The sequence below is a fragment of the Danio rerio genome, chromosome 23, assembly GCF_049306965.1.
Source record: "Danio rerio strain Tuebingen ecotype United States chromosome 23, GRCz12tu, whole genome shotgun sequence".
In the NCBI taxonomy this organism is placed as follows: domain Eukaryota; kingdom Metazoa; phylum Chordata; class Actinopteri; order Cypriniformes; family Danionidae; genus Danio; species Danio rerio.
In genome coordinates, this window is record NC_133198.1 from 31,535,781 (window position 1) to 31,561,356 (window position 25,576).

Sequence of the window (25,576 nt, forward strand, 5' to 3'; positions counted from 1 at the left end):
GGCCCAAGTCTTGTGTGCTGCCTTAAAGATGGTGCCACCGCTGCCAAACCCGGTTCTTGTTTGGCCCACATGCTTTATGCCAGTGCCGAATATATGCCTGCTGTACCAGCTTTATGCCAAATGCGAGCCAGAATTCATTGCTACATGAGCAAGGTGTACTTGTTGGTTGCTAGACCATGAGCTAATGAGTTAAATCAGGTGTGTTTACAAGTCACACTGTTTTTTTCATTTCTACATCTAATCAGCCTTTCTCCATGTCCGGTGGGCCCACACTTAGCTTAGCCAAAGACTGTAGAATACACAAGGCATGTCACTCTTATAGTTTTGAATGGGGGCAAGTGTAACGGTCAATATGGCAAATGAAGCCCATTGTTATGAACTGACGTTTCTCTGAGAGAGAAGCTTGGACCAGACATGTGCTTTGACGACAGTTTGGTGGTCAACAAACACACTGGAAACTCATCCAATACTTTCCTTTAGAGACATAAAAAAATATATCCACATAAATCCTGTGCCTTTTAATGAACTAACTATGCTTGAAAACAGAAGTTTTTTGGGTTTATAATTTGTATGAAATAAATGCGAGGTACAGTCCGTCCTGTCAAATGCGCATCGCATGACTGCAGCAACTACTCAAACGCCCAACAAGCTTCTAAACAAAGAGTCGCTGTTATTTCTGGAGGAGATTCGCCATCATGACCAAGTTGTGAATTACTTCAGAAGACCAGTGTGATCTGACGAAGCATTATCCAGAGGATAATAATGTGTAGGACGGCCATAAATGAGGTTGGTGTCATGATCTCATTCCTTTCGAGTGTGCATGCCCATTAGCTTGGGAAACCTGAAAAATGCTGATTGTGTTTGATTCAAACGTTTAGAAATAAAACTTCTAAGACCATTTTAATCTTATTGGTGATTCCAATTATGTACATTATGTACACATATAACGTAATTGTGAAAAAGTAAAAAGCTTGGCAGAAAATTTTGGAGAATTTTATGTTTCTCTGTTCAGTCAAAAGCTTAGTGCAGATCATTGAATTGGATTAGACCATTAGCATCTCACTCAAAATTGACCAAAGAGTTTCAATAATTCTCCAATTTAAAGCTTGACTTCTGTAACTACACTTTGTGCTTGGCACACTGTGGTAAGATCTAAGTAAAAAGAGAAGTTGCTATTTTCTAGGTTATGTCTAAGAACTATACTCTCATTCTGGCATAATAATCAAGAAACGTTGCTGCTGTACCATGGCTGCTGCAGGTGCACTGATATCACACAACACCTGAATTAAGTCCCCAGCTAGTCAACTACGTAACATCGCTGCGTAATATCAGGGTGCCTACTGCAACCATGGTAAGGCAACAAAGTTCCTTGATTATTATGCCAGAAATAGAAAATAGCAACATTTAATTTTCTGTTGGTCATAGGATGTAACTGCAAAAGACTAGAGTCACACTTTAAAAAGGATAAACTTTCGAAACCCTTTTTTTGCATTGCTTTTGAGTGAGATGCTCAGCCACTCTTCTAAGGTACTGCAGTGGGAATGTTTGAGTCAGCCCTGCAGTTGCTACGGGGTTGCTTGGTATGCTGCTACATGGTTTCTCTGTCAGAGCTGTTCTAGTTAGCTGTTAGGTGGTTTATATGGCGTTGCAATATGGATGGTGGTTGCAAGGCATTTGTAGGCTGCTGTGTGGATGTTAAAGTGTTTAAAATTCCTGTTGTTCCACTGATATGCAGTTGCTAAGGAGTGGTGAGTGGTTACTAGGGCTTCTTGAGTGGTTTCAAGGGCGTTGATGTGGAGTTGGTAAGCAGTTTTAGGTTGCCATCTGGTTGCTAGAATGTTTTTGAATGGTTCTATTTAGACTATTCTGTGTAGGTACTGGGTGACTATTAAAATGCAAATTCTTATTCATGTTTATTCTTTCCACACTCAAAAAAATTGTTAATAGGTTGTTTTCACAGATTGAGGGCAGGATGTGATTCTTCTACAAAGGAATCGCTATCAGAACAAAATGTTTCTGTTTTATGTTGTTATAACTGTTTAAATTGGCCAAAATAAGAAATGCCAAACAGCTTTTATAGACTTCCCAATGTTTAGGTTAATTAAGGGGAGAATGTTCAAGAGACTGACTGAAAAACAGAAGAAAAGGCGGCATGTAATAAACATTCATTCAGTACATCCACATGTACAAACTTTTTTTTTTTTACGTGATAGTTTGTTTAACAGCCCCAATAAAGATTATATAAAGGCCCAGCTATGTGTTTAAATATGTTAACATGTTATATAAAAATCAGATACAAACACCAACACATATACCAAAACCTAGGAGAATATAAATAACGTACTACCCTGCCATGTAATCGCAGTAAAGAAATCTCCATTTTGCTTTGAAATAATCCAAGTCTCTGCGTTTTGGTGGAATAAACACCCGTAACGTAAACATCAATATGCGCAGCAGCAGTGAATGTGTGTTGAGGGTAAGTTCATCGACGAAACTAAAAAAAGAAATGCTACATTGTGATAAAACTAGACCGTTATTATTGTGGAGCACTTTACCCCCCTTACACATAGTTTACTTAATAATGTAGACTATGTGTCCACGCTTTTGTAAGCTTTCATCTGTTATTTCATGATATCTGGAAGATATCCGCATGGGGAGAACTATAGTAATTTATAATAAACAGGTTTTTGCCCCCATAGGAAAGTGTATAATGTGTATAACTCTTTGTTAATGAATGCTATATCGTTCCACAGCAACAATATAATAACTACAACATTTTAATTTAAGTAATTATCTGTATGCTTCTATACATTAAAGTATTTATTTTTTCATGTAATTTAATAGCTTATACTGTATCTACTGCCTCAAAGACAGACAAATATATTTCAGTTAAGTAGAAAACTCTTTCTGATATAAGGATCATGCCCAACATATGTGATTATTTACGTCTCCTTTGAAATATGGTATAAATCGCAAAAATATGGACTATGTCTCCCATTCAGTTTTTACTCCCTGCCTTCAATCTGAATTTCGAGGATCACCAAAACTACATGATTGAAAAGAATTTATAGTTAACTTAATTGATTTGTGTTTGGGACAACCGTTTGGAACCCTGCATTTTTACAGTATATTACAAATATATAACTTATTTAAGCAAGATAACAAGCATGGTGTTGTTTTCTGAAAATTGAGTTTATATTGAAAACATTGTACCTGCCAATGAGGTAAAAAAAAAATTATAAGCATAAATGTAAGGTAGTTTTTAGGTTTAAATGTACTGGAAAACAAGATGAAAAATACTATGCAAAGATAAAATAAATCGATGTGCTTTAGCATCCTCGTTTAGTGTATGTGGTGTTTTTTTTTCTTCAACAATTCATGCCAACCGTTTTATCATCCATCACACAGAAATAGCTCAGCTCTTTTCAATAAGCCACGCAATTTGAAGGATCATTCATATCTCTTCTACAAACAGCACAGAACTTGTTATGTGGCAATCTGAATAACTTTAGGGGTAATGGGTTGTTCAAATCTCCAACCACAAGTATGAAAAATAATAACAGTGATGTTTCCCTTACCAAACGTCACTAAAAGTGTGCAAAGAGGAGAGTGTGTGCATATAGTATTGTGTGCATATAGTATATATAGAAAGGAAGAGCGAGAGCGAGATGATGCCCGTAGCCATTAAAATGTCACAGCTGACAGTGATAAACTATGACAAAGTGCATACAGACACACTCACACATATGAACTCAAATGCCTGTGACGCACACACAGACACTCACAGGATGTCACTAGCACAATCGCCCCCTGCAGAAGATTAACGCCCTGCATATCTCATCAGCCTCCAACACTAATTAGCAAATGTCCTTTTGCTGGTACAAAAGAAAAAAATATTTAAATCATGCGGGTTCATTTCCTTCCTCTTAAAGGGGACGTATTATTAAAATGTAAGGGTTTAATTACTATAATCAGGTCTCTGATGTATTAACCAGCCCAGGAGAAAACGACAACCAAGTCACTGTTTGTTGCATGTACAAAATAAACCAGATTTGCTCCTCTTATGATGTATGAAGGGGGATACATTATATATTACTATTCCTCAAAGGGGACCAATAATGAAAATCATCTTTTGAAAGCTGTTTAAACAGAACTGTGTGTAGGTATAGTGTGTCCACTGTCATATTGGGGTGATAAAAAGACAATAAGTCTTTTTTGTAAAATTTCCTGACATTAAAATTTGATGCAAATCCCTTCTATTTTGGGGCCCACTGCTACATGGTGTAGGAGTGCCGTTTCCCTGCCCACCCATTTAATTGACAGCCGTGTATTAACATGTGTCTGTAGTAACGCGTATAATCATATCCACAAGACAAGACCTATGCAAAGCAACCGGGATTAAAAGATCTGTACAGCTTGCTGTGATCATCAATCATCATCAAATGTGATCAAGAATGAGTTTTACAAGTTTAAAACGTTTTTAAAACAGTGCATGTTTTTAATGAATTACAGCGATTTTACCGTCTTTACTTCATCACCACAGCCACATGTCAGTACAATTATTAAAGAAGACGCTTCAATCCCGGTTTGTGAATGTTAAATCAGGTCTATTTTGTACATTTACTTAATGGATATCCATACAGCAGTGGATATTAACGTGTATCCTGTCACATTTGCCATGCAAAAACAGTGCGATGTTAAATGCGTGTGTGTGTGTGTGTGTGTGCGTGTGCGTGTGCGTGTGCGTGAACTATTTAATGACATTGTGTGTGACAGTGACTCATCTTTGCAGGAAGTCTTGATTTAACTCCCCAACAAATACGTTAAATAATCATTAGGAAAGTTCTTACTGTAGTATTTTTCACAAACGTTACATGAGATCTGCTTCCTTCATGTCTGTCACTGTGCTGTTTATCTGACGCAGCTGGGGACTGAGGCACACTCTGCCAGGCACATGGGAATGATTGGCTTGGAGAACTAGCAATAAAGACACAGTCACCAAACAGCAACATTGTGTTCAGAGCAGAAAAACCGATATTCTGAAAGGTATAATAAATAATCTGATGAGTATTTTGAGCTGAAACTTTACAGATAAATTCCGGACACTGGGCTTGAATCCTGTAAAATAGGTGCCCTTTAATCTCTGAATTCAGTAGGAGGACTTTTTTGCGTTTTCAGAAAAGAAAATTGTTCTAACACCATGTCCTAACTACACACAATGTGACACTGTGACTAAAGTTTTTGTCTGAACCATCCACAACAGCAATTCTAGAAATGTCTATTTCTGCAACATCATGGCTGAACAACAGCATAAACTACTGTGACAATACTGATGTCAGGTTCTGATTATGTGCTTTATTGAGTGTAAATGCTACCAGTGTGAGTTTTCATGTCACTTTAGGTGACATTTGTTGCCATACTGCAAGCAGCAGCAAATAAACTGTTTACCTCAGATCGTAAAAATAAATTAACTTACAAATATATAGTTTGTAAATGAATGTTAGAACCGTGATTCAAACTCCAATTAATATATGAACTGAAAACCAACAAACCAAGTGCAATGAATTATTCTGCACTACCGAATGGCTCTGGTATATAAACATTTCTGTCATGTCACGTCTGGTGTGGACATTCAAACTGTTTGTTACTTTAGGCCCAATCCCAATTCTACCCCTTAGCCCTTGCCCTTACCAAATTCTTGTCCCAGCTCACTTTAGCTTGAATGCGTAGGAATAATGGGAAGGGATAGGTACCCCTTGAAACAGAGATTTTTCAGGACCACACTCTAAAGCAAGGGGTAATAAAATACTTCCCTGTACAGCAGCAAAATGGCTGCACACGCAAGTAAGGAGATGCACAAATTTCTGTTTTTTTTTTTGTCATTATTATGAATTTTTACGTCAAACAAGCATATGATTTAATACATTCATAACAACGTTCATGTTTCACAATCATGCTATTTAAAAAACTAAAATAAAATTAAAATAACTAATGTTGACAAATGGCTGAAATCAAAGGCAAATCAGTGCTTGTGCACGTGAGTGACAATCACACAGTATAAACTATCAAAGATGCGATCTGAGAGAATCGCCGATGTGTTGCCGATGCCTGTGAGATATTTGGCATGCTAAACATCTGGAGCTTTCGGCGATTCAAATCATGCCATGTCAAATGAGTTTTGACTGAAAATAACATCGGCGATCACCTACAGCCAATGAGAGAGCTGCATCCACTTGTGTGTGTACCTGCAGGCCTGCGGGAGGTTGAGGGAAAAGTTAAAAGCGCTCATTTCAGTTTATTTGGACCCAAGAAATGGAGGGAAAACTAGTGGAGGTTTGACTGGAGCACCCGTGTCTGTTTGACGTTTCATAAAGAAAGTTAAAAAAGAAAGATGAGGAGAAATTGCTCATTCCCTTCAAACCCAGGTGAGCAAACCCCATTAAAGGTCACTGGAATACCCTGCAGAAAAGTCTAGTGGCTGGAAATGAGCTTTTTACAGTGTCTGGTGTAATGTTAATGTAATTTTTCATGTGTTTACATGGATTAATATGGAAATGGTGTAAATGTACAGTACAGTTACAATCTTATTGCCACATTATATCATTATGATCATGATATTATTGCCTTCAGGGATTTCCTGAAGATAAATAACAAAAAATAACACAACTGGAATAACTACAGCAGTCACGATCGTCAATCTCATATGAAGCAAGAGATCGCGATGTCATATCATGATGTGTACAGGTGTTGTAGTGATGTACTATTTTTTAGGGGTAAATTTTGAAGCTCTTCCCTTTCACACTGGTTTAAAGGATCAAGGGGAAAGGGTAGGTGTACAAAAATAGAAATAGGATTGAGCCTTAATCTTGCCATGTCACATGTTGTTTGAACATAATGTAATAATTAAATATATATTTGTAAAGGTCACCATATGGTAACAGTGCAGTAATACTCGTCAATGAGTAACCAAGTTTACTCCACAGCAACTACATGTATATACTATACATTATAAACGACATGGTGCTCTTTAGAAGTTGTAACCTCTTCCTCTTCATCATTGTCAGACTCTTAGACAGACAATTGACTCTCATTGTCAGAGCTTTTAATCCAGAGCTGGCAATTCCTAATAAAAAAGTAATTCCTGGCTATTCAAGCATCAGGCTGCATACAAAACTAACAGATTTTTCAATCTTATAAGCTTTTTAAAATGATTGCTCCTAGTGTGTGGTGTACCACGACGTAACAAAGACATTATAACACACATAAAAACACCTGAATGCAAAACAAAAATTCTTGAGACTTGAGTTTAAACAAATAAAAACTTGGGCTGTTGCCACAAATCAACAAGGGGATTCCTGGTCTCTGCTGTCCAAATCCATTTCACGTTGTGCTGCATCATGACCATGTTTATTCTTCTGGCAGCATGCTTGATTGCAAATTGTTTAGTTTCACCTGATTACTTCAAGCTCATATACACATTTGTCCTCAGGGTTCCCCCTATAATGCAGGATATCTGAACATGTTCAATATTTCTGGTTCACATTCAGATCACCTCTGATATTCTTCCGAGCAGATTAAGTCACTATTAACACATTTCACACAAGGAAAATCTGATAAGATGATCTTCAGAACCATCAAGACAATTATAGGATTGTGGAAATGGTAGAAATCGGCTTGGAATGAGCCTGATTATCTTGTGTTGTGTGCCTAGAGTATTAGAGTAAAGTGTAAAGGCTCCGCCCTTTTCTCGAAAGCAGCAGCTCATTTGCATTGAAAGGGATATGCACTATATCTTCATGTCTTTGCACACGAGCTATAATAAGTAATCTGTGGAGTCTTTTCAAACTTTACATATGCATTCTGGGGCACACCAGAGATTTATTAGATATTTTAAATAAAAAAGGGGTGTAATATGCCCCCTTTAGGGCTAATGGAGTATTCCATCCACTGCGTCTGTTGTCGCAAGCATTCATTCTTCCAGTATTTGGTCTTACACTCTGTCGGTTTTCTTTCCCCTGCAGTGAAGCCACTGTCAGGCCACCTGTCTGGTTTATTTTTATAAGGATTAGACATGCATTTCAGAGGCCCTCTTGTGTAAAAGGAGCTACAATGAAGTGTAAATTTGTGTGACAAGTAAGCTGCCATTGCTTTCATACGCTCTGTTAAGAGCTGTGGAACGATTCCCGCTATCTGTGTCGCTCTAGCCAGAGAGAGGATTGCTCTGTAATATACACCATCATGCTAGTAACTCAATCTCCGCTAATGTGAGCCGATAATGTCTCTGATAATAACGTGGGCATGGAAGGCTGGTAAACTCATTTTGAAGAATGAAGGTTGACACTGGGTCGGATATGCTGAGCAGTCCTGAGTCGTCCACCTTGGACAGAATGGATTAGGGAGAGCTTCATGGAATCTTAATTGCATTTGGGAGAAGATGGTGCTGGGGTTTTCTTGCTCTGTCTTTTCTCTAGCAGTCCTATTCTATTACCCGTTTGTGCGTGTGTGTGTGTGTGTGCGTGCATGCGTGTGTGTGTTTGTGTGTGTGTGTGTGTGTGTGTGACAGACGGATACCCTAATGAGCAGCCATGGCTTATTATTTTTTTTGTGTACTCTATACTAGAGATTCTCAAAATAGTTTTCTAATTGGACATCATTTATTTTACTAAGCATTTATATTATTTATTTTTATGTAAGCATTTTAAGATACATATTCATAATCACATATTACAGTCATATTTAGTTTTAAAAAAAGATTTACTCTATGGAAATCTGAAGGAAAATACTCCATGCTATGGAATGTTGTTATTCTATGTCATTAATTTTCATTTCGGTTAGGCCCTTTATTAATCTGGGGTCGCCACAGCAGAATGAACTGCCAACTTATCCAGCATATGTTTTTACGCAGCGGATGCCCTTCCAGCTGCAACCCATCATTGGGAAACATCCAAATGCACTCATTCACACACATACACTACAGAAAATTTAGCCTATCCAATTCACCTGTACCGCATGTCTTTGGACTGTGGGGGAAACCGGAGCACCCAGAGAAAACCCACGCAAACGCAGGGAGAACATGCAAACTCCACACAAAAACCCCAATTGACCCAGCCGAGGCTCGAACCAACGACCTTCTTGCTGTGAGGTTACAGCACTACCTACTGCGCCACTGCGTTGCCTATATTATATTATATTATATTATATTATATTATATTATATTATATTATATTATATTATATTATATTATATTATATAGTATAGTATAGTATAGTATATTATATTATTGACAGCACTAGTAATTCACTAGCCAACTGAATTAAATTATGAAATCAATAGTTATTGACTTGTAAATAAAAATCTGAAAAATGATCCTTTTGTTCATGACTCTGAAATGAAACCAGCAGAGAGACATCTGTGTATTAGTCTGGCATCAGCTCTGTGTAGTCAAACACCGTTTCTGTGGCTGTTCAGCGATTCTGCAACTGCTGGTAAAGGCCAGTGCAGATCCCCATGTGCTCTCTCTCTCTCTTTCTCTCTCTCTCTCCATCTCTCTCTTTTTCTCCCTCTCCATCTCTCTCTTTCTCTCCATTTCCCCTTGTGTGTGATGCTGAGACTCAGCCAGGAATCAGGGCCAACTACTGCTGTCATCTCTTATCAGCGTGGAGAGACGAGAGAGAGAGAGAGTGAGTGAGTGAGTCCCGGTTACAGCTGAGTCCCCTTCTGCAGTACACAGGCAGACACACAAAAAAACAGAGGAGAAACGGACAGACTGGCCCCAGATTACAGATGTGATTGGAGGGAAAAGCCAAAGATATTAGAAAAATGCAGCATTTCCCTGACTTGAGCTGCATGTCAGTGTGTATCAGCGTATGTCTGTCTGTGCGTGCTTGTGTCTGTCTGTCTATCTGTCAGTCTGTGTGTGTGTAGTTGCTTGCTAGGGCAGCATTAGGCACCATTACAAATTTGCACAAATCTTCTATATTTGTAAAGTGTCATTTCTAAAATCTAAAAGTCTAAGCCGAAAAGAAAATGAATGAAAAAAAGTATGAATGAAAATCTTAAATCGAATTAAAATCTATTGCAAAATGCCATGTGATCTATTGTGTAATGTGATGTCATTTCAGATTATGGGGCATTATGCTCTATATGGATGTTTAACGAAGGTTTATTAATTTTAGCAAGACTTCTGCAAAATACTAGCTAATTGCTAAACTTGATGAAAGAGCATATAGCCTTCATCCTGGACAATGTACAAGAGTCATTAGGCTACTGTTTTGATGGCATTTAAATGAAACCATATCCTACAATCCTGATGACTATTATGTTTCTCTCATTTTCATCCACTTATCCGGGTCCAGGCAGCAGTCTTAGGAGAGAACTCCAGACTTCCCTCACCCCAGACACTTCCTCCAGCTCCTCCGGGGGGATCCCGAGGCGTTCCCAGGCCAGCTGAGAGACATAGTTCCTCCAGGGTGTCCTCAGTCTTCCCCGGGGCCTCCTCCTGGTGGAACATGCCTGGAACACCCCCCTAGGTAGGCATCCTGGAGGCATCTGAAACAAATACCCGAGCCACCTCAGCTGACTTCTCTCGATGTGGAGGAGCAGCGGCTCTACTCTGAGCTCCTCCCGGGTGTCAGAGCTCCTCACCCTGTCTATAAGGGTGTGCCCTGCCACACTGCAAAGGAAACTCATTTCGGCCGCTTGTATCTGAGATCTTGTCCTTTCGGTCATGACCCAAATCTTATGACCATAGGTCAGAGTAGGAATGTAGATTGACTGGTAATCGAGAGCTTTGCCTTTCGGCTCAGCTCCTTCTTTACTACAGCGGACCGGTACATCGACAGCGTTACTGCTGCCGCTGCACCAATCCGCCTGTCAGTCTCACGTTCTATCCTTACCTCACTCGTGAACAAAACCCCAAGATACTCCTCCACCTGGGTTAAGGACTTTCCTCCACCCTGGAGATGACAAGCCACCTTTTGTGGTGCAGCCAGGGCCCCACCCTGGAGCCAGGCCTGGGGTTGGGGCTTGTATGCGAGCACTTTGTAGCTTGGTTTTTTCCCACAGAACCCTGCCGGGCTAAGCCCGAAGGAGTGATGTGGGACCATCCTCCTGCTGGCCCACCACCTACAGGGGGAGTCGTAAGGGGCCGGGGCATTGTGGAACGGGTGGTCATTGAATGTTAGGACTTTGGCAACCCCGATCGTCGGGCACGTTTCTCACGTTAAACTGTTTTTTAAGATACAATTCTTACTAGTAATAAACCATTAGCTATAACTTGTGCCTCAATAAAGTCTTAATTTGCTGCTTATTAACAGTAATTAGCAGTGTACGTATTATACATTGACGATCGGGGGGTCAACTTTTTCGGTAATGTTAGTTTGTGTAATACATGCTTCAAATGTATGTATTTATTTAAATTAGGGTAAAATGAAGGAGGAGGCATTGAAGATGAATCCAAAGAATATTAATGAACTCTGGCAGTTCTGTAAGAATGCTTTCTTTGCCATTCCAGATGACGTTAGTTATTTGAGTCATTGCAGGGATGTATGGATGAAGTCGTCTAAGCTCATGGGAGTCATACACAATATTAATTCTTTTTCCACTGCACCATGACTTTATATTCTATACTGGACATTATTTCGGTTAAGTGACAAGACTTTTGTCTTATCAAATTAGGACCTTACTGTCCTATTGAAAAAATTAAAAATCAAGCCATGATCATATTTTATTTTGGTAAAATAAGTGTAACCTAGATGCCTTCTGATACCAAATGTTCAACTAGAAGTCAAGCTGTTATTTGTTGTTCCTAAAACTAGGATAGGCGACAAGACTTTTGTCAGGTAGTGTACATGTGCTTGCTATTAGGTTGGGGTTAAAATGTGGGTTTGCTTTAGCTACATATAATTATGCATAATTCATTGTAATTACTATAGTAGGTGTAACTACGTCACCTTAAATTAAAGTGGTACCCTTAAAATAACTAAATCTGGCAGCGTGGTGAAGCAGAATCAGTGACATGACTTTATTCATCAGCATTTTAAATCTCTTTTCATTCACAGTACTTTGAATTGTGTTTTTCAGCATGAAAAAATGCCAGAGTTCTGGCTTGTTGTGACCTTCTAGCTGGCCACTAACCTGATAGTGACATACTGCTTTTTATAGAATAAGTGCAGATGCAGTGCTGCGCTGTGTCACATTACTAGAGCCCAGTCGGAGAGTAATATCATGACCGCATTTGTTGCGTTTGATCCTAAACATAGTGGAGCGTCGCGTGGCACACCCCGACTTCAACAACTCTGAGGAAAAGCTGGTTGTGGGAGATAACATGAGGCCTTTGAAGGGCCCGAATCAGTGTGTGCTGAAGGGACACGACTGCTGAGTCTGAAATCAACTTCCACACTACTTTCTGTTGGCTATAATTAGATTTGCCGCCAGGGAAAAGTGCTGTCCTATGGATACATATTTGCCTGAAAGAGGCAGTAAAAAAAAGGCTGGCATCCATTTCTATGGCTTTTGGGCACCTGTTGAGAAAAACAGCAGATTATGTTACTGTATGCTCTATGTTGTGTAATTTTATATTATATTATGTTATGCTTTGCGTTATGTCATACTTTATTCATACATTTATATTAATATGATATGTTTTTTGTAATTCTTTTTGTTTATTTAAAAGTGGTAGCATAACAAAGCAAGAATGACTGTACATATATTTAAAGTGAAATAAATACTATATTTAAAAGAATCACGACATACAGTTAACCAACAGCAGCAGGTAAATTACATACAACTTCCATTAAGAGGAATTATTTTAAAGCTTGAGGCTATATTACTCAGTAAGTCACACTATGGGGCGGCATGGTGGTTTGTTTAGCACTGTCACCTCACAGTAATAAGGTCACTAGTTCAAGTCCCGACTGGAACAGGTGGAATTTCTGCGTGCAGTTTCCTCCGGGTGCTTCGGTTTCCCCCACAGTCCAAAGACATGCGCTATAGGTAAATTGGATTAACTAAATTGGCCCTAGAATATGAGTGTGTGTGTGTGTAACTGCAAGAGTGTATGGGTGTTTCCCTGTACTGGGTTGCATCTGGAAGGGCATGCGCTGCGTAAAACATATGACGGAATAGTTGATGGTTCATTCTACGGTGGCGACCCCTGAATAAAAGGGACTAAGCCAAAGGACAATGAACGAATGTAGTCAGTATGTATTTTAGCCCCATTAATCATTGCATTGCTGCATTATAAACAAAGAATATTGTGAAAAGAATCTTTTAGCAGCAGTGAAGCCAGACTTTAACAGTCTTTTATCTACCAATGAAAACTTATAAATATATCCTAACACATATCGCATATCTCATATAAGTAGCTGTTATTATATTGCAATAATTTATAAATATGTAAATGTATTGGCTTATCAACTTTTATTTGAGAACAGGAAAAATGCTTGCAATAGTTTATTTTTGATAAATTTCATTTACACACCTTCAAATACACAACCATATCACCCTACAGCCCAAGACCGGTTATTTACTGAAGCTTAATAGGGCTGAGCCTGGTCAGTACCTTAATGGCAGACCACATGGGAAAACTAGGTTGCTGCCGGAAGTGGTGTTAGTGAGGCCAGCAGGGGCGCTCAACCTGTGGTCTATGTGAGTCCTAATGCCTCAATATTGTGAAGGGGACTCTATACTGTCAGTGAGCGCCGTCTTTCAGATGAGACGTTAAACCGAGGTCCTGACTCTCTGTGGTCATTAAAAATCCCATGTCATTTCTCATAAAGAATAGGGGTGTAACCTTGGGTCCTGGTTAAATTTCTTGCATCAGCCCTTAACCATCATGGCCTACCAATCATCCCTATCCACTGAATTGGCTCTATCACTATTTCTCTCCACTCCACCTATAGCTGGTGTGTTGTGAGTGCACTGGCGCCGTTGCCATTGTAGCTGCCGTCGCAACATCTAAGTGGATTATGCACCCCATTGGTGGAGTGGGGAGACCCCCCTCATGATTGTGAAGGGCTTTGCGTGTATGGCCATACATAATAAATGCGCTATATTAATGCACGGTAATTTACATTAAACTTAAAAAAAATATTTTTGGTAGTTGTAAATAAAACATAAAAAAGTATGTTTTACATCAAAGTACCATTTCAATATTCCACTTTAAAACTTCAAGATGTATTCCAAATGTTGCTTAGCATTATTTTATTTTCTAGTAAATAACCATGCTTGTGGGTGCATGCACACATGTGTCTGTAAAAACAATTCTTGCCATATATTTACATGTGATTGAGTTGAACCCAGGTGTATTAATAGGTAGGTGTATCTTAACTAAACAAAACTAAACAGGTGGAGGAAATGTTTTTTTTTTTTGTTTTTTTTTTGGAGATTATGAATATATGAGTGTCTTGAGTGTCCTTAATGGCTCAACAAGTATAATCTGCTTCTAGATTGACGTATTTGCATGAAACAGAAGTGTGGTAAAAGAAATTGATGTAAATTGGCAGAAGAGAGATTAACTGGAGATATTGAGGCTGACAGCGAGTTAACAAGAACAAATCTTCTCTTTCATCTGATGAAAAGCCATAGATGTTTGGGTGCCTGACATTTAAGAAAAGTTTTGTCTTCTGTTCATTTTTCATATCAAAATGTAACCAGCTCTGATCTGTTTACATTCGTTTTCCAGAAAGATGTTTGCGGTCTGGGCTTTTTTATTCCCTCTGCAATAACCCATTACCTCCATAATATCCTTTGCTTGCTGGAATAAAGGAGATTGGGGAATTGGGATTGAACTTCCGAGACATTGGTAAGAGAATTAAATGCATTATAATGTTTAAAAGTGTTAGTTATGTTGGATTTTTCCCATCAAAACTATATTTTTTTATATTTTTCAAATTATATTTTTTAAAAGTGAAGTTCTGTATAAAGTACCTTTTATTTTGTTTGCCAAGATTTGTCAGTATAGATTTTATCATGAAGCTCGAACCTCTCAGTGAATTTCTTAAAGGTCTTTAACATACAGCGGGGAAAATAAGTATTGAACATGTCATGCTTTTCCTGAAATAATATTTCTAAAGTAGCTGTTGACATTGAATTGAACTAGATTTTAGTAAAAACCCAAACAATACAAACATAAAAATTTAACAAAACAAAAAAGTCTAAAAAATGAGTTCTGTTTAATAAAAAAATAAAATGTCACAAGGAGAAAGTACTACTGAAATGTATTTAATACTTTATATAAAATGCTTTTTTAATGATGGCAGCTCAAAGACGAGTCTCATATGGAGAATGAAGTCACATCCATTGCTCAAGTGTGAGTTTTTCACAGACATGAACAGAGTGTAAAAATCTTAATGGTTCTGTGGGTTTCGTCTATCAAATCAGATCTTTATTTTCTATTGGATTTAAGTCAAGTGATTGGCTGGGCCATTCTACAGCTTGATTTTCTTTCTCTGAAACCATTTCCTTGAGTTTCCTTGGCTGTGTTTTGGATCATTGTTTTGCTAAATTGTCCACTCTGGCTTCATCTTTTTAGGAAAAATCAATTACAAAAGATTTTTTTAAGCATATTTTTGTATCTTTTTCTTTTCATTAAACAGTTTTTGTGTTGCTTGGAGGTGGTGTTTTAACTGAACTTTTTCTCAAGTCTGATATGTTTTGCATACCAATGAAGCATTTTTGCAGAAGTAGATAAATGCTTGTCCAAAATTAACTTTAGCTCTACCGCTAGAAACTTCCTGTCAGCAGATGGGTGTTAAAACTGAACACAGAACAGTTGAGAGAGTCTTGTGCTTTTAATGTTGTGCAGAAAATTCCTAGAAAAAGAGGATGCATGTATGGGTGCGGCCAATTGAGGACTGGAGAATGATTAATACTTCACCTGTTAATATCAGCTGCCTATATAAGTTGAAGCCAGGAAATGAAAACTGGGCAAACCTCCTGGATGTAATTCTTGCATTGCATTGAGGATAACAGAATTCTGTACATCGCATTATTATTTGGTTACAATAGATTACTAATATGTGAAACCTTAAAGAAAATCCTCTTTTCATTTTTTTAATTGAACACGCATGGAATTGATTGATTATTCCAACAATTTTCATCATCCTGATAATGTAGATGTTGGATTGAAGCCACGAATATTAATTTGCAATGATTAAGGGCAGAGGTTTGCTGAATATCTACTGAGAGATTTCAGCTGCTGTCTGGGTTTTCACTGTCTTTCCATACCTCCCTTTCTTCATGTGTTCAATACTTTTTCCCTGTGTCATTTGATTTTATTACACATACCTTCGTTTGTAAACTAATTCGATTTGTTTTCTTTGCATAAATGGATTTCTCTGGTTATTATCGACACCCAAGGAAAACTTCAAGTAAACAGCACCTTTAGAAAGATGTTTTCTGAGAAAAATGGTGACATGTTTGATACTTATTTTGCCCACTGTAAATCTTTAAAAACAGTACAGGAAAAAAAGTGTCAACTAATACACCTTAAATTATTCAACAAGCTGATAGAAGAGTGGATGATTAGTATGGATATCAGACCAAATGCAGCAGATAATGATTTTTGGTATCAGATAAAACTTGAAAATCACACTGAAATCAGAAGTTTAAAGATTTTGGATCCCAGACAAAAAGGGATATCTTCTGACAGGATATAAGAGATGTGTGTTAGTCTTTGGCTGAGTTTGCATCTTGATAGCATATCAGATGACAATACAGCCTTTTAATGCTTTAATGTCCAAAAATTGTACATTTTTTCCATTTAGCTGTTGCATGACTCAAGATCTGAGAATGTTATTAACGCATATCATATATCATTCTCTTTCACCATCTTTCAGAAGTGCTAACCCCTGTATTATGCATGACCTGCAGAATTTATAGTGCTGATTAAAATAAGAAAGAAAAAAGACTTATTTATTTATTTTCTGAGTGACAAGAAAAAAAAGATGGTCTGAAACATAGTGACATATTTTTGATCTTCATCTTTTGCTCTGAATAGATATAAATGAGCACTGATTAAAATTCCAGAAGACTCAGCAAATGCATGGAAAGTGAAGACAAATGAGCACTTTCCATAAATACTGTGCCCTTTTTGGTCTCGTTTATTTTTTCTATGCATCTGAGGCAAAAATGTTTTAATTTTTTTTTTATTAAGAGAAATATTCATGTTAGATTCCAAATTCTGACATCAAATAAAGCCAACATAAAAAAAGATCATCAATTGTGTATTTGCTGTTGAACTTTGATGAAATTCCTTCCTGCAGTAAACAAGTATTTTTAATTATTAATTCAGTTTAACTACCAAACATGTAATATTTAAGCTGTGACCCATATTTTATCCTGCTAAATGTCCCCCTTTTTAAAAAATAAATAAATAATATAATATAAATCCCTTGAATTAAGAGTTACATCATTTAACATCTTATAAAGTACTTTTATCTCGACATAAAACATTTTGGAATCTATGGGCATGTTTATTTAATCATGGTCACATTTATATTAGGTGGCCTTAACTATGTACTACATGTTGGTGCATTATAATTACTTTTAATTTTGCGCATGAAATTATAATTTAATTTGCAGTTAATGTCACCCTTTATTAAAATACGAGCTTTAAACTTAACATTTAATCTCTAATCTTTCCACTTAATAGTCCACAAATAGTGGACATTTGTTTCCCCAAAAACATGTAAATGCCCAGTGCTGTTAGATATTTAGATTTTATGGTAACATGATAAATAAATATACACCTTATACACTATAGAATAAGGAGAAGATAAAACAGATTTATAATTTAGGATTATTTAAATTCACACAGATTTACAAAAAAGCAAACAAGCATAAAAACTGCAAATGCTGTAATATGGATGCCAGGGCAGAAATATGTCACTTGGTAATATATATTTTTTAATTTGTTCCACCTTTGTTGTTTTGTTTGTCCAGTACTCATGCATACCAGTAGAAAAACAATAAGAACAACCAGAAACTACAGAAGAAAACATACTTAGAATGTGCCTGCATTTAGGAGTGCTTATGTGAGGGATTTCATACACCTGCACGTCTATTTCAAATAAGTATAATCATTATATTGCTTATAACTTTCGGAGAGAAAAAGCACAGACACTGAACATCTTTTTGTGTTTAATACACTATCATATGGTAATTACTGCAGAAAAACTGTGCCTTAAACCAGGGATGATTTCAGGATTTTATACTTGAGAGAGCATAGTTGTTGCTTTTGCTTAAAAAATTTAAACATCCTTATTTTCAATCATATATATATTTTTTAAATACATAAATAAAACCATTGTTATTTAGAAGATACTTTAGCTTCTTGACAATCTGAATATTACTATATACAGGGTCATTCAAAAAGAATACCACAACTTTGAAAATCTGTATTTAATCAAAGAAACATGACCTTGGGCAACTAATCAATGTAAAGAGTACTTACATTTTATTTTTTATTTTTTAATTGAAAACAAATTCATATACATCAACCCGAAGGTTGTGGTATTCTTTTTAAAACACCCTGTATAAATACAATTAATTATACAATTATAATTAAGACTTTTCTCATAATATTTAAGGCTACAACGCTCATGGCCTAACTGGTGCAATTTAACCGGTGCAAAAACTACTAGCAGTTGTTTACATTTACAATTATTCATTTAGCACCGAACGAGTTATCCAAAGAAACTTACAAATGACGATAAAAGAAGCACTTGAGAGCAGCAATGTATAGATGCCATGATAATTCTGATAGTTTAGCTATTATTATTATTATTATTATTATTATTAATATTATTATTATCCTTATTATTGAGTCCTTGTAATGGAGTGTTTGTAAGAAAGTGTCTGATGCAAAGAGTGTCCCCTACAGGTGGTTTGTCAAGTCCACTCACCTTAACTGGACATACTGTACTTCACTACGGAAGCTTATTTGATATGGCATATTTCCTTTGAAATTGTACACACTGAATGTGTGAATGCAGACTAAACTAGTCAAAGAAATCACAGAAAATACCTTGTGTTATCTTCTTTGACAACATTACATCATCTTGTGCTGACTTGCAGCAGTGCAGCCTTATTTTATTTATTTATTTATTTGTTTGTTTGTTTGTTTGTTTGTGTATATATGTATTTATTTACTACATATCAAACTATTTAAATACATTTGGTAATTAAATAGTTGATAGTTACGTGAGCTGAAATGACAGACAAATGGGACTAGAGCTTCCTCAATAGGATCTAGAACCGCCTCTTACCTTTAGCTGCTAACTTCTGCATAAAAAAACAGCTTGACTGACTTGTCAGCCTAGACTGCAACGTCACATCAGCCATCCGTGCGCAGGAGAAAACATAAGGGAGATGCTGAAGTTGTGCCAGAAAGGAAGAAGCGACAGATGAGGAGAGATGGAGAGATAGAGATGGAGAGAGAGAGATGATGGGGGGGATGGAGGAATGGGGGAGGGGTGGTGTATGCCTGCGTGCCGCCAGAGTCAGAGGGTTGTCATGGTGATCGGTTAGAAAAAGAAACAGGCTGGTATTGACACCTTGCTGGCGTCACTCTATTGGACAGCATTGCAATCCTTTCTCCAGTTGAGCATGGAGGAGTAAATCACTGTGTTTTTTTACTCCAGACCGTCCGGTTTCGAGTTCAGCTTCCTCTGCAAATGCGGCGCAGACTTTGCCAGCACTCGCAGTATGGAGAACGTCAGACAGTATGCATTTCACAGTACACTCTCTCAGCCAGCGTGACCCCGTTTTCTCACTCTTCAGACAAAAGGCATTTGAATGACAGTCAAATCACGCCAAACCGATTTCACTTGCTCATGAGCCCCTAATGGCTTCTGTGCATGCTTGTGATCACTTCTCAAAGACAAGCATTTGGTTTAAACTTCTGCATTTCAGATGAGATACTTGTACAGTGTAGGCTCAAGGAAGATGAATATCTCAACTCAATTTTTTTTTTTTTGCATAGCACGTATCCACTCGACCTGCAGAACCCTCATCTGCAGCCTGCAGGCAACGTCTCGCTTATTTCTTTTTGCAGATCCCAAGAGGTGCTCTTTTCGATTATATCAGGAGCACTTAGAGGCAAGTGCTGCTTTCGCAACTTTTAACAAAGTTAATGGGGCCGGTGGTGGAGATGAGTTCCTCTGGTCTGGTTAATAGGCACTTTATGGTCTGAAAGGCACTGCAAAATGAACATCTGATAGTGTGGACCACATCCTTCCGATTAGAAAAAAAAAAAAAGATTTGGTTACATTTTAATTTTTGATGGCCTACTTTAGAGATTGAAACTACATGTTAGTTAACTTTCCACTGAGTATTAGTAGACTTATAGGTTAAGGGTTGTAGAAAAGTTTAGCATATTCGCAAATTGTTTGTGTGAGGGTACAGTGAGGTGTATGATGCAAATTAAACAGTTTTTAAAGGGCATCTACTGTATGATAGAAATCATCGTTGGAAGCTGTTTGGACAGAACTGTGTGTAGGTATAGTGTGTGCATAGTCATATTTGAGTGATATAAAGACAGTAAGTCCTTTGTAATGACATTGTGTGTGACTCATCGTTGCAATGATTACATCAAATATTCATTGGGAAAGTTCTTACTGTAGTATTTCTCACAAACGTTTCATGAGATCTGCTTCCTTCATATCTATCATTTTGCTGTTTATCTGACACAGTTGAAGCGGAGATTGAGGCACACAGGCAAGCAGGAACGGTGGGCGGGGAGAACTATCATTAAAGGCACAGGCAAAAAAATCAGCTGCATTGTGTTCAGAGCTGAAAATCCAATATTCTGAAAGGTATAATAAATAATCTAATGGGTGTTTTGAGCTAAAACTTTAAAAACACAATCTGGAGACACAACAGAATTATTTTAAATCTTGAAAAGGGGGTAAAATAGGGGCCCTTTATATATATATATATATATATATATATATATATATATATATATATATATATATAAAGCCCAGCAAGCTTTTTTTTTCTTTAAAATACATCCAATAGACATCCAAACATACTGTAGATCTCTTGGCTAAAGAGGGCTAAATTTATACTGTCTGTGACGATCCTAATAGATGACTAACAATAGTCCAAAAATAGACTACGCATCAAAGAGACAGGAATAAATGACACGTGAAATCTGTATTTTTGATGACTATAGTATATAGACATTTCTTACATCTCTTGGCCTTCTTTAAGCCAAAAGATCTATGTTTTGATGTCTTTTAAACACAAAAAATAATAAATAATGAATCGCAGTGGGTATTTACATTTGGATTAATCTGGATTATGAGAATCCAAAAATTATATATAAGAAATTCTAATATAACCTGCAAGACATCAGCTATGTAATTAAGTTTTCATGTTTAATAATGTTTGTTCATGTAATTGTGAAATTCCTGAACTTCTTTATTGGCCTAACAACTTATTCATAAGTAAAACATAAGTTTTACCCACGGAAATTTTAGTTAGCCTAATATGTCAATCATTTAACAACACATTTGCTTGTTCAAAGTCCTTTGATGGCCTCATAACACTCAGGTAAATAGCATATTTAATGTCATTTAGTGTTCATGTTTCTGATTTTGACTTAATGTATTTATTTTAATTGTATATTTTTCATGATTTCACAAGCTGCCAGTTTGTGAAAACTAGACTTGATGTAATGTTTATGCTCGCTCATAAGGCATGTTACATAAGTTCATTAATTTAACAGTTGGCTACTTGTGCATCAAAACTGAGCATTATGAAAAAAGTGATGGATCTCAACAAAATCCATGTACAATTGGTCTCTGATGCCTGTTAATATCAGATGGAAACAGAACGAGAGTCAACAGAATGTCCATTCAGAACCCCTTAAACATAAAGGCAAGAATTGTCCTTGTTTCGCATTCATTGTGCACGTCCAAACCGCTCAAGCAAAGCATGCCCGATGTGCCTGAATGCAAATCCTGTGGAATACTAAAGCAGGACTGACCTTGACCTGTCAATACTTCTCATTTCCATATAAGATGAGAGCACTAGCACAGATTAGGCGTAGCCTCCGATTCACCTCCCAATTATCCCATTCACCGCGCAAGAAAGAAGTAAAGAGATCAGGCTTTTTAGGAAATGAGACAACAAGTCATGAGGCCGTCATGAATAATCCAAAGCAGAGATAGCTTTAAAGGTTGCTGAATAGACTAATGGACTTAACTGCTTTGCTGAGTGTTTTCCTGTACACAGGTTGAACGGAAAGTACTTTGTAACTGCATTTGATTATTTGGCAGACAGGTTTACTAAATACTTCTCATTATATGCTGACCGTGAGTAAGCTATTTGTAGGTTTTCTCCTTCGGAAATGTTTAAACAATGGCTTTACAGCATTTAAAAAAAAAAAACATTTCTTGCTTGTATCAGCAGGCAAACATGCTAATGTGGGGGCGGGACCGGGAAAGTTATTTCAAATACATTTCACAACATAATTCAATTCAATTCATATTTATTTCTATAGCGCTATTACAATGTAGATTGTGGCAAAGCAGCTTAACATAGAAGTGCTAGTAAATTGAAATTGAAACTGTGTCAGTCCAGTTTTCAGAGTTAAAGTTCAGTTCAGAGTGGTTTAATTTTCATTGCTGAAAGTCCAAACACTGAAGAGCAAATCCATCGATGGACAGCTCCACAAGATCCAAACCAAGCAAGCCAGTGGCAAGGAACAAAACGTCACCAATTGACGAAAGTGAAGAAGAAAAAAAAACTCACACAAAACATACAAAATACATGCTTTATAACATGATTAGTAATGCTTTTGTTGGATTAGTCAGGTTTAGTAACCTTAAAGTACAAATAAAATAACTAACCATATGATTTTGTTAGCTCCAATGCTAGTTTTGTGGTGAACAATTCATCTGTGCATGTCTTTAGGAAAAAAAATTTTTGTCCTTGTAATATTAAAATGAAATCTAAAAATGCACTTCCTCAAGTTCTCAGTTTACGTGATTTTGAGGTATTAGGCGTGGTTAACATACTTAACCCTGCCCCTCCAACTGTCAACATACAGATATGGTGAGAAGGAGGTGTCTGTTAGGTTGTAATAACTCCTCTAAAACACATTTCCTGATTTTTCTGAATGAAATACCTACTTTACTACACCCATTTAGCTTGCAGCAGAAAAAAGAAGCGCATCCACTGTTTTCCCATTTAATATTCCGTTTCTCTAGGAACTGCTTCACAATACGAAAAAAAGGTTGCAGCTTCCGGTTTATGTGGATGTTAAAATAATTGAGATATGATGCACAAATGAAGCAGGATTCCGTGCTGCTTCATGATGCATTCCAAGCTTCAATGCAAATCCAAACACACCAATTGTATCATAAAAGTAACTGGTGCAGTTTTCAAATTTGTTGAATAAATTTATGTAAAGAATGGATCAAACTTTAAGTGATTCACTAATAATTCTTTCTATGTAGCAGCAAATGGCATGAAAGAATTTCCGAGCCAAAATTGACTGGGAAGAAACTGACACATAAGAATCATTGAGGCAAAAGTGGCAGCACAGTTCAATGCCTTTGAAAACAATTTTCTCAATGAAATTCTTAAACATAATGATACCATAGAAGAAGGGACCATAGAAAATGGGACAGTGAGTTACTGCTTTAAATTTTCCTAAGATTAATACCTCAATTGCTTTTTCAAATAGATGTTGAATACTTTAATGCTTATAAGTTCATAGATGTTGTGTTCTTTTTCCCATTTATGAGTAAAATACTTTTCTTATTTCCATGAAAGACAAAATACTGACTCAATACAGTTTTTTTTTTTTTATCAGGGAATCAGTTAAAACCCCCATTATTAACAATAATGAAAATCACATTAAATAAAGAAATTACACAAAAATTTAAAGGAATGACTTTTGTAATCTAAATTACTTTTCCTATTTAACTTTAAGTTGATTACCACATATTTTAAGTGAAATCGTAATGTAATACAGTTAGATACATTTTGTATTTTTAAATATGTAATTTAATGGTCACTTTATTAGGTACACCTGTCCAATTGCTTGTTAATGGAAATTTGTAATCAGTCAATCACATGGCAGCAACTTAGTGCATTTAGGCATGTAGACATGGTCTCGAGCAGTTCATCAGAATGGGGAAGAAAGGTGATTTAAGTGACTTTGAACATGGCATAATTGTTGGTGCCAGACGGACTGGTCTGAGTATTTCAGAAACTGCTGATCTGCTAGGATTTTCATGCATAACCATCTCTAGGGTCTACAGAGAATGGTCCGAAGAGCGAAAATATCCAGTGAGCCTTGTTGATGCAAATGCCTTGTTGATGCTAGAGGTCAGTGGAGGATGGCCAGTTTGGTTGAGCTGATAGAAAGGCAACAGTAACTTAAATAATCACTTGTTACAACCGAGGTCTGCAGAAGAGCACCTCTAAACCTGCAACACAGAATTTGGTGTCAAAAACCTGAAAGAATGGATCCATCTTGCCTTGTATCAACGATTCTGGCTGCTGCTGGTGGTGTAATGGTGTGGTGGATATTTTCTTGACACACTTTGGACTTATTAGTATCAATTGAGCATTGTGTCAACGCCACAGCCTACCTGAGTATTGTTGCTGTCCATCCCTTTATGACCACAGTGTACCCATCTTCTGGTGAATATTTCCAACAGGATAATATGCCATGTCATAAAGCAAGAATCATCTCATACTGGTTTCTTGAAAATGACAATAAGTCTCTGTGTACTCAAATGGCCTCCACAGTCACCAGATCTCAGTTCAATAGAGCACCTTTGGAATGTGGTGGAATGGGAGATTTGCAGCCGACAAATCTGCAGTAACAGCTTGCTTCTATCATGTCAATATGGACCAAAGGAATATTTCCAGTACCTAGTTGAATCTATGCCACAAATGATTAAGGTAGTTTTGAAGGCAAAAGGGGTCCACCTGATATTAGTAAGGTGTACCTAATAAAATGGCCGGTGCATTTTCATGGGGGTCAATTCATGGAATGAGTCTTCAGGAAACCTGTTTGAATATGAGCAGTATTTTTTGCTATTTAAGTGTAGTAGCTTGTGGTAACTGGATAACTAAAAACATTTCAAAACAAAATCAAATACATTTTTCAAAATAAAAGGTCTGAAAAAATCATATATCGAGCAATTGCCATCTTCTACAAATAAATGCTCCAACTGATTATACTTTTATTTACATATATGTTAATTAATCATTTTTGTACTCACTTACTTTGCATGCGCATTTGTATTATTTGTATGGGACTGATGATCTTGCATCCTGTTGATCTACTCTGCTAGAGGGGCTTGTAGTGGGAGAGATCTGTCAGGGTAAAGCGTGTTTTACGGTGTAATGTCAGATCTGATGGTGTGGACGGCTTGTTCATCAGTCTGGATTTGATGAGGGTGTGTGGGGCGTGTGCATCTCCCCTCGGGACGGGCTGACATGCCCTGCGTGTCACACAACCCCTCGACAGCTGCGCTCCCCCAGTGCTCTCCACTTATCACGGGGCCCAGGGGACCTGTAACACCTCTATGCACACTCATGCACACTT

The 25,576-nt window shown here is 37.1% G+C and overlaps 1 protein-coding gene across 8 annotated transcripts in view; it reads left to right on the plus strand.

The window, feature by feature from the left end:
- l1cama (L1 cell adhesion molecule, paralog a) overlaps nucleotides 1-25,576 on the plus strand; it is a 102,555-nt gene that overhangs the window by 18,537 nt on the left and 58,442 nt on the right. For 2 of the 8 annotated variants that reach the window (XM_021469729.3, XM_073937993.1), the window contains one exon: nucleotides 14,684-14,803. The gene's annotated coding sequence lies outside the window, so the exon portion shown is untranslated. 8 annotated transcript variants of the gene reach the window in all.